We start from the raw sequence: 9,852 nt of genomic DNA, 5'->3' as shown, positions 1-9,852 counted from the left end.
CACCAAAGAAGACACACAAATGACAACTAAACATATGAAAAGATGCTCTACATAATATGACATTAGGAGAACGCAAACCAAAACAATGAGATGTCACTACATATCTGTTGGAACGGCCAACATCCAGAACACTGACACCACCAGACGCTGACGAGGCTATGGAGCAACAGGAATTTCCATATGTAGAGCTGATCCACATTATCATACAGCAGACACTAACAGAACATTGTGAAGCAATTATACGCCAATAAAAAAATGTTTGAAAAAAAGTTGGCCAAGATTAAAGTGAGGGAGAGGAATGAATAGGCAAGCAAGAGACTTTTAAGGTCGTGAAAATGCTCTGTATGATAATGAATATCATGAATATATGTTATTATATGTTTGTCCAAACCCATAGAATGTACAGCACCAAGAGTGAATCTGAAGGTAAATAATAGACTTTGAGTGATTATGGTGCATCAATATAACAAATGTACCACTCTGGAGGGGATTGTTGATAACAGGGGAAGCTGTACATGTGTAGGAGCAGGAAATATATGGAAAATCTCTGTACTGCCCTCTCAATTTTGCTGTGAACCTAAAACTGCTCTAAAAATATTGTCTTTTTAAAAAACAAAAAAAGCATATACTGATTATAGATACATAGATACTTGCAAAGTTATACCCACAAATGGTTTCTATCCAGCATGTTATTTAAAATGCTTACAAATCAATAAGAAAAATTATCAATGCAATGAAGTATGTTCAAATGAACTGTCAATTCACAGGAAAGAAAACTTGAATAATAATAAATATATGAAAATGCACTCAACCTCATTAACATTTGTGGAATGCAAATTATAACAAAAATGAGATATAGTTTCACATCCCTCATATTCATGAAAATTCAAAATTTTCAAAAAATATATATATGTAAAATATCAATTACAGAATGATACAGACAGCATAAAGCCATCTATATAAAATTTTAAATTGTGCAAAATTCGCTACTTGCAGCTTAGAGATGGATACATAGATAGCAAAAGTATTAAATTCAGCATGAGAATTAAGGAGAGTGGTTATCTTTCAGAAGAGAAAGAAGCTAATAGAATATGGGGTAGGTACCCAGGGGATTCCATTTGTATCTGTCCATGTAATTCTTTATTTCTCAAATAGAAAAAGCCTATATGCTTCTTTATATTTGAAATATTTCAATGACTTAAAAATTTAGAAGGAAAAGTAAAATCAAGGAATTGACAGTGCTTCTCTCTGAGTATATGAATTTATTTTATTGTTGTTTTAGGATTTCTCGTTTTCATTGTTGTTCAAAGAAGGAAATTCTTTTTTTTCCCTGAATATTAAATAACTAGGCTTTTCTCCAACCTGAATATTTTGGATGTGTATATGAGCATATGTATGTGTGTGTGTGTGTGTGTGTATCTATATATATATACACACATACATATACGTGTGTGTATGTGTGATGTAACATATGTATATATGTGTGTATGTGTGATACTACACATATTTCTTAATAGTAACTATGACAACACAATTGGAGACATTTTTTTTCTCCATCGGTTTTCTGGAATGCTTGGTGGAAAAGGGTTTTTCTGGGCCATGCAGATGGTAACCTCACAAAGGTCGTGGCATGTGCAGAATGGCCTCACCCATGGTGGTTTCCAGGGTTTGGACGAGAACCAGTTTCTGGCTATTTCACCATCTCAGGAGAGGTGAGAGGTGTTGCTCTGAGACACCCAGTCAGCACCGCTTCTACCTGAGAGGCCCTGCCCAGCCTTGAAATCATTTCTGAAACTAATGAGATCAGCAGCTTTTCACGAAACCATGAGTCACCTGTTGGTGAAGATTTCCAGGAGCCTGAGGAGTGCCTTCAAGTGCTGGCTTCGCCAGATGTGGGAGAATCACCAACCCTCCCCAGCACCTAGCGCTGCATCCGGCCCATTGCCCACAGTCATGAGGTCACAGCTGCCAAAGAAGATGCCTTGGGTTTCAGGTGAAGACTGTAAGAGTAATGCAGTCCCAATAAAAATTCCAGTCAGATTGTTTTTCAGGAACTTTATCATTTAACACTTACGTTAGCTCAAAACTAATTAAGACATTACTAATTTTAAGACACATTAGAAGACCAATAATAGAAACTGTATGGTATTCAACAGAAACAGACAAATCAGTCAGTGAAAGAGAAGGAAGTATGTCATATAAAGACAGATAGATAGATAGTCTGAAAGATTTATTGAGACACTTGCTTAATAAATAACATTGAGAAACTAGAAAATTGACTATTATAGGAAAAAATTCTGAAGCTAGATTACTAACCCCATTAATAAGGGTAGATTTTAGACAGATAAAAACCTCAGATGTGCAGATGACACCAACCTTATGGCAGAACATGAAGAAGAACTAAAGACCCTCTTGATGAAAGTGAAAGGGGAGAGTGAAAAAGTTGGCTTAAAACTCAACATTCAGAAAACGAAGATCATGGCATCTGGTCTCATCACTTCATGGGAAATAGATGGGGAAACAGTGGAAACAGTGTCAGACTTTATTTCTCTGGGCTCCCAAATCACTGCAAATGGTGATTGCAGCCATGAAATTAAAAGACGCTTGCTCCTTGGAAGAAAAGCTATGACAAACCTAAACGGCATATTAAAAAGCAGAGACATTACTTTGCCAACAAAGGTCCGTCTAGTCAAGGCTATGGTTTTTCCAGTGGTCATGTATGGATGTGAGAGTTGGACTATAAAGAAAGCTGAGTGCCGAAGAACTGATACTTTTGAACTTGGTGTTGGAGGAGACTCTTGAGAGTCCCTTGGATTGCAAAGAGATCCAACTAGTCCAGCCTAAAGGAGACCAGTCCTGAACATTCATTGAAAGGACTGATGCTGAAGCTGAAACTCCAGTACTTTGGCTACCTCATTCGAAGAACTGACTCATTGGAAAAGACCCTGATGCTGGGAAAGATTGAAAGCAAGAGAAGGGGACGAGAGAGGATGAGATGGCTGGATGGCATCACCGACTCAATAGACATGAGTTTGAGTGAACTCTGGGAGTTGGTGATGGATAGGGAGGCCTGGCATGCTGAAGTCCATGGGGTCACAAAGAGTCAGACACGACTGAGTGACTGAACTGAACTGAAAAACCTAAATGTGAGCGCTAAAACTATAAAATTAATAGAATAAACTGTAGAATATGGAGAGAATTTAAAGCACTATTATACCTATGCTACCCACTCCAGTATTATTGGGCTCCACTGGTAAAGAATCAGCCTGAAATGTCGGAGACTTGGGTTCAATCCCTGGATTGGGAATATCCCCTGGAGCAGGGAAAGGCTACCCACTCCAGTATTCTGGCCTGGAGAATTCTATGGACTATATAATCCATTGGGTCACAAAGAGTCCCACACGACTGAGTGACTTTCACTTTCACTTCATTTTCATACCTAATGTAAAAAATAAAAAATTGAATGAGGTATATAATCAAACATAATTGACATAAAATAGAAATAATATACATAGTGTTAGTCGCTCAGTTGTGTCTGACTCTATGATCCCATAGACTATAGCCTCTGTCCATGGACTTCTCCAGGCAAGGATACTAAAGTGAGTTGCCCTCTCCTTCTCCAGGGGATCTTCCCAACCCAAGGATTGAACCCAGGTGTCCCTCATTGTGGGCAGATTCTTCACTGTTTGAGACACCAGGGAAGCCGTACTATATAATCAAACATAATTTACATAAAATTGAAATAGTACACATACAGTATATATTTGAAGAACACGTATTTTTTTTAAAAAATGAATGTGAACCACCACAAAAACACATAGATAGAATAGAATGGTTGTTCATGGAAGTGGGTATGAAAAAAAAAGACAGTGAATAAGTAAGTCAAGTAAAAAAGAAACCCTTGAAAGGCCACTAATAATTATGTCCCATAAACTGAAGAATGTGATTAACTCTGCAACTGAAGATACACTTGCCCTGTAAATGCTCATACTCTCATATGGAAAAAGATTCTACAAGCATTAAAGAAATTGTATATGTATTAAGGAATTCACGTGCTATCCAGCAGAGAAGAGACACTCATTATACAGATGCTCCTATTTAAGCCAGGCAGACCATAATAAAAGCCATCATATAGGATGTATTACAGCATAACAAAGAGTGTAAGTAAGTAAGTAAGTGTTAGTCACTCAGTCGTGTCTGACTCTTTGCGACCCCATGGACTGTAGCCCACCAGGCTCCTCTGTCCATGAGATTTTCCAGGCAAGGATACTGGAGTGGGTTGCCATTTCCTTCTCCAGGGGATCTTCCCAACCCAGGGATCAAACCTGGGTCTCCTGCACTGCAGGCAGATTCTTTACTGACTGAGTGACTAACATCTTTTTTTTTTTTTTTATGGACAAAAGATCTTAGATGTCTTCTTCTAGAAGTATATTAATGGAACAGTTTATTCAATAAAAATCTAAGCACAAATTACCAGAGGCAATGCATCACAGATGCATGTGTGGGAATTGATGGAACTGCATTAGGGTATTGCCATCTTCATCAGCACTTTGGATAATAAGTGACAGAAATGTGAGCCTATCTATCTTTTGCAGTATCAATAAACTGTTTATTACTTACATTTATCTAAGTTTTTAGATTTTATGATTTTGTAGAAGAAAAAAGTACCAACAAAGAAAATGAACCTTTCCTTTGCACTCTTTTCTCTCCCATCTCTAGAATTTCTCCCCCATCATCTTTTAATACTTTTCCTACTTTAATTAAATAAGAATAATCCTAAAGATTTGCTGGGCTTCCTTGGAAGCTCAGACACTAAGGAATCTGCCAGGAGTACAGGAGACTCAGGTTCAAACTCTTGGGTGGGAAGATCCCCTAGAGAAGGGAATGGCTACCCACTTAAGTATTCTTGCCTGGAGAATTCCTTGGACAGAGGAGCTTGGTGGGCTATAATCTGTGGGGTCACAAAGAGCTGGACACAACTGAGTGATTTTCACTTCACTCACTTCATTCACAATCCTAAAGGAAATCAACCCTGAATATTCTGTTGCTGTTGCTGAAGTTGAAGCTCCAATACTTTGGACACATACTGTGAAGAGCTGAATCATTGGGAAAGACCTTGATGATAGGAAAGATTCAAGGCAAAAGGAGAGGGAGGCAGCAGAGGATGAGATGGTTACATAGCATCGTCAACTCAATGGACATGAGTATGAGCAAACTCTAGGAGATAGAGAAGGACAGAGGAGCCTGGCGTGCTGCAATCCATGGGTTCGAAAAGAGTTAGACATGACTTAGTGACTAAACAATAATAACAACCTTATTTAAATGGTAAAAAGGTTGAAATAACAAAAATGCCCCCAAAATAGGGGAATAGCTAAGCCAATGATGTTTCCCATTTGATAGATTATTATAGACTCATGAAAATTATATTAAAGTAGAAGAGGAAGAATGAGCACTAAGGAGGTGCATTGTGGCTGGAAACACAGATCCACAAGCAGAGCTCAGTTTCTCCCCATGAGTTGTTCTGGCTGGAATCTCTGGTGATTTGTCTCATCTGCATTGCAAGCATTATTTAACAAATTCCACACCTCTACCAATTCTTTAGGAATTCAGAATGGTTTTTGCTGACAGTGGGAGGTCATGCAGGGAAAAATATTTTTTCAAAACTGGTTGGATGAGGGCATAGAGATTTGTAGAGGGGTCATAAGTAATTGGCATAGCACTACTTAATTTCATCTGTGTTAATTGTGTAAGATACTCCATTATTTTATGTATTATTAAGTAAGAAAAACACCGTCAATTTAACTATGACATAATGGAGTCCTTAAAAAAACAATACAGCAGTCTGGAAAGCTGGGGTGTATGTCCCAACCCTTCTACTTCTAGCTATGTGTCTGTGAACACATGAACTAACCTCTCTAAGCCTCAGTGTCAGCATTTGTAATAAGAAAACAGTAATAGGATCCACTGAGAAGTCTGTGTAGAGATTAAACGAGAAGAAAACACAGTGTTTAGCATGGTGTCTAGAACATAATGAAACAATGGACTGGTTCCAAATTGGGAAAGGAGTACGTCAAGGCTGTATATTGTCACCCTGCTTATTTAACTTACATGCAGAGTACATCATGAGAAATGCTGGGCTGGATGAAGCACAAGCTGGAATCAAGATTGCCGGGAGAAATATCAATAACCTCATATATGCAGAAGACACCACCCTTATGGCAGAAAGCAAAGAGGAACTAAAGAGCCTCTTGATGGTGAAAGAGGAGAGTGAAAAAGCTGACTTAAAACTCAACATTCAGAAAACTAAAATCATGGCATCCGGTCCCATCACTTCATGGCAAATAGATGGGGAAAAAATGGAAATCGTGACAGACTTTACTTTCTTGGGCTCCAAAATTACTACAGATGGTGACTGCAGCCGTGAAACTGTTGCTTGCTCCTTGGAAGAAAAGCTGTTACAAACCTAGATAGCATAAAAAGCAGAGACATTACTTTGTCAACAAAGGTCTGTCTAGTCAAGGCTATGGTTTTTCCAGTGGTCATGTATGGATGTGAGAGTTGGACTATAAAGAAAGCTGAGTGCCAAAGAATTGATGCTTTTGAACTGTGGTGTTGGAGAAGACTCTTGAGAGTCCCTTGGACAGCAAGGAGATCAAACCAGTCAATCCTAAAGGAAATCAACCCTGAATATTCAATGGAAGGACTGATGCTGAAGCTGAAGCTCCAATACTTTGGTCACCTCATGCAAAGAACTGACTCATTTGAAAAGACCCTGATGCTGGGAAAGATTGAAGGCAGGAGGAGAAGGGGACAACAGAGGATGAGATGGTTGGATGGCATCACCAACTCAATGGACATGAATTTGAGCAAGTTCTGGGAGTTGGTGATGGACAGGGAAACCTGGCGTGCTGCAGTTCATGGGGTTGCAAAGAGTAGGACACGACAAGCAACTGAACTGAACTGAACTAGTACATACAGGCCATTGATACTTAAAATATATTAGAAATTTTAGGATGAATGAAAAGTTTGTAAGAATACAGAATGTGTTCACAGAGTTAGCATGCTCAGTCATGTCTGATTCTTTGTGATGCCATGGACTATAGCCAGCCAGGCTCTTCTGTCCATGGAATTCTTCAGCAAGAATACTGGAATAGTATTGCCTTCTCTAGAGGATCTTCCTGACCCAGGGATTGAACTTGGGTCTCCTGCATTGCTGGCAGATTCTTTACCATCTGAGCCACCAGGGAATCTCCAAAAGTTGGTAATAATATAGTGTGTACTCATGGTATAATGTAATGAAAAAGCAAGAGATAACATTACTATAATCTCAACTATATATTTTTTAAGTAATGTATAGGAAAAATACTGCAAAGAAATATATCAAAATTTTCACATAAGTGTTAACATATATAACACACATTTGGAAGGTAAAACAATGGGTTATTTTTTCTTTTTTTTCCTTTTGTATTTTCCTGGCTTCCTAACTTCTCTATAAAATTAATTTTAATGGGAAAAAGGTATTTGATTACTTTTATGATTTATTCCTAGGTGCTTTTTTCATACTTGGGTACCACCATTGAATGAGGAAACAAATGCACCCTCAATGTGGCTACGAAGCATCAGTTCACCACTTCTTATTCTAGCCTGAGGACATTGCTGATTAAACAAAGCCTCCTGTGATTCTCGCCCTGAATTCTATTAATACCTGATATTTACAAGCCTTATAACAATAGTCCAGCTCTTTCCTTCTAATCAATTGAAATAGCACAAACTGGTAAAGCCTGTCTTCGGTCTCATGCATTATTCCTCCCCAGGATATTTATACATTAACTATTAACATATTTGATCACTAGGTCAAAACTTGAGGCTAAAGACAAAAAAGAAAAAATCAAGGTGGAATTTTAGGAGGCCAATTTTTGGGAAAGGAGATTTGGAAAGAAGGACCTTTCAACTGCAACACCTTCATTTTCTTTTACCAAAAGACCATAGGCTTACCAGCAGAGCTTCATGTCCATAAACCTCTGGCAGGATTCCAGATTTTCCTAAGCAGTCTTACTATTGAATGTTCTACCACTTGTACTGGTCAGGCACTGTGCTCCAACCTTGGTTTTACCTCTAAGATCCTGTGAACTCATCCCTTTTTATATTCCAGGCACCTGGCTCTTGGCAGATGTTAAATCAATTGGTTGCCCAGTGATCAATTTCTTCTAGCAAAAAGAAGACCTCTTCCCTTCCTAGCAAAGCCATAAATTTCCCCTCACTCTCAGACTTTGTGCCTCACCTCTTCAGACCTCTTCTACCAGGATGGCACAGCCCATCTGTCTCATGCGTGAACTAGACTAGTCCTCCCAGACATGTCCTGGAGCCAGTTTCCCAGGAGATGAGAACAGGTGGTCAGGGCCATGCCATGCCCATGATGTGGAAAGCCACTGGAAATGACTGGTAAGTGAGTCATATAGCTGTGTCACTGTTTGTTTACAGAGACCAAAGCTACATTTGTCCCAAGCTTGTAGATTCAGAGAAGAAAAAAAATCTCAGGAAAAAACCAGAAGCACATATTATTCCAAATTACCTGCAAAAGGCAGAGTGATAGGCGGCCTGCAGGTCGAGATAGGACAGCTCTTGAAATTCCACTGAAAGGCTGCACGCACCTGTCCCCAGGTGTCTTGGGTAGCTGGCAGAGAGATGTTTCCCTATGAAAAGACTGAAGAAGAGATATTGTCTTTGATGCGCCCAGAGAAGGGGTTCTTGGACAGCCTTTGGAACTGTTGGTTGGTATAGCAGAGAAAACTTATGACTTGGTTTCAGAAAGCCTGTATTCAAGTTCTGCTTCTCTCACCTAATGATGGTATGATCTTGGGTGAGTCTCTTAATTTCCCTGAGTGTCAGTTTTGTCATCTGTAAGCTGGTGGCAGTAATTCCAGGGTGTTGAGATAATTCAGAGAGTTTACATGAATCTTCTGGCATATAGGAAGTGCTCAATGAATGTTTCATTCCTTATCCATTCTGTGGAAATTTAGGCTAGGAGAGATTCTATGATTTGCCAAAGGTCTCCCACATCAATGGTGAATGAATGACAGACCTCCATTTTCTGCCTGGAAAGTGGGAGAACTGGGACTCGAGTCTAGTTAGTTGCCTGTTTTAAAATCAAGGAATTTCCCTGGTGGTCTAGTGGTTGAAACTGTGTTTCTAATGCAAGGGTTTGGGTTTGATCCCTGGTTGGGGAACTACGAACCCAGATGCCATGCAATGTGGAAAATAATTACTTACAAAAATAAAATCAAATGCATTTTTCTGAAAATTCTTTTTGCCTTCTTGCCAGTCAATGCCAACTGGTGGAGGCCTAGTCAGAACCGAAGTTGAGGAGGGGAGCACAAATTCTTAGGGCCAAGAGAGGAGAAAATCCAACAGGCAGAGCTCACTGAGAAAAGCCCTGAGTTCTGTGCTGCTGTCCTCCTCCGCAGCCAGTGAACCAGGTAGAGGCGGCACGTGGGAGGGTCCAGCCCAGAATCGTCACATGTGGGTGCTCCCTGCAGTCACCTGGCACTGCTGACCCAGGACCCTCTCACTGTAACAGCAACAGCCATACAACAACAGCTCCCACTTACTGACTGCTTCCTGTGTAGCCAGTCACAGGTCAAACATGTCCCTTAACAAGGTTGTTGTGGAGACGCAATAAGGTACTGTCTACAACACTGGCCAGAGCAAGTGGTCTATAGTAAGTGTTCAATTAATGGTAGCTTTGGGCACTTTATATACAGTCCCCTTTCATCTTTCCAATGACTTTATAAATTGCTTATTATCAAACTCTCTGGGCTTTCCTGGTGGCTCAGACAGTAAAGAATCTGCTTG

General features: G+C 39.6%; 1 long non-coding RNA gene across 1 annotated transcript; it reads right to left on the bottom strand.

Annotated features, from left to right (window-relative positions):
* Positions 1-1,249: 1,249 nt before the first annotated feature.
* On the bottom strand, positions 1,250-8,704 carry LOC147358413 (uncharacterized). Its single transcript, XR_015142254.1, has 2 exons — positions 8,573-8,704; positions 1,250-2,000 (listed from the first exon to the last, which is right to left on the bottom strand). It is a non-coding gene; the product is annotated as an uncharacterized LOC147358413 (long non-coding RNA).
* Positions 8,705-9,852: the final 1,148 nt, after the last annotated feature.

The sequence above is a fragment of the Bos grunniens genome, chromosome 15 (genome assembly GCF_055505025.1).
Source record: "Bos grunniens cultivar Pamir isolate PY7600 chromosome 15, Bosgru_T2T1.0, whole genome shotgun sequence".
NCBI lineage: Eukaryota > Metazoa > Chordata > Mammalia > Artiodactyla > Bovidae > Bos > Bos grunniens.
This window is presented reverse-complemented; position numbering and strand designations above follow the sequence as displayed.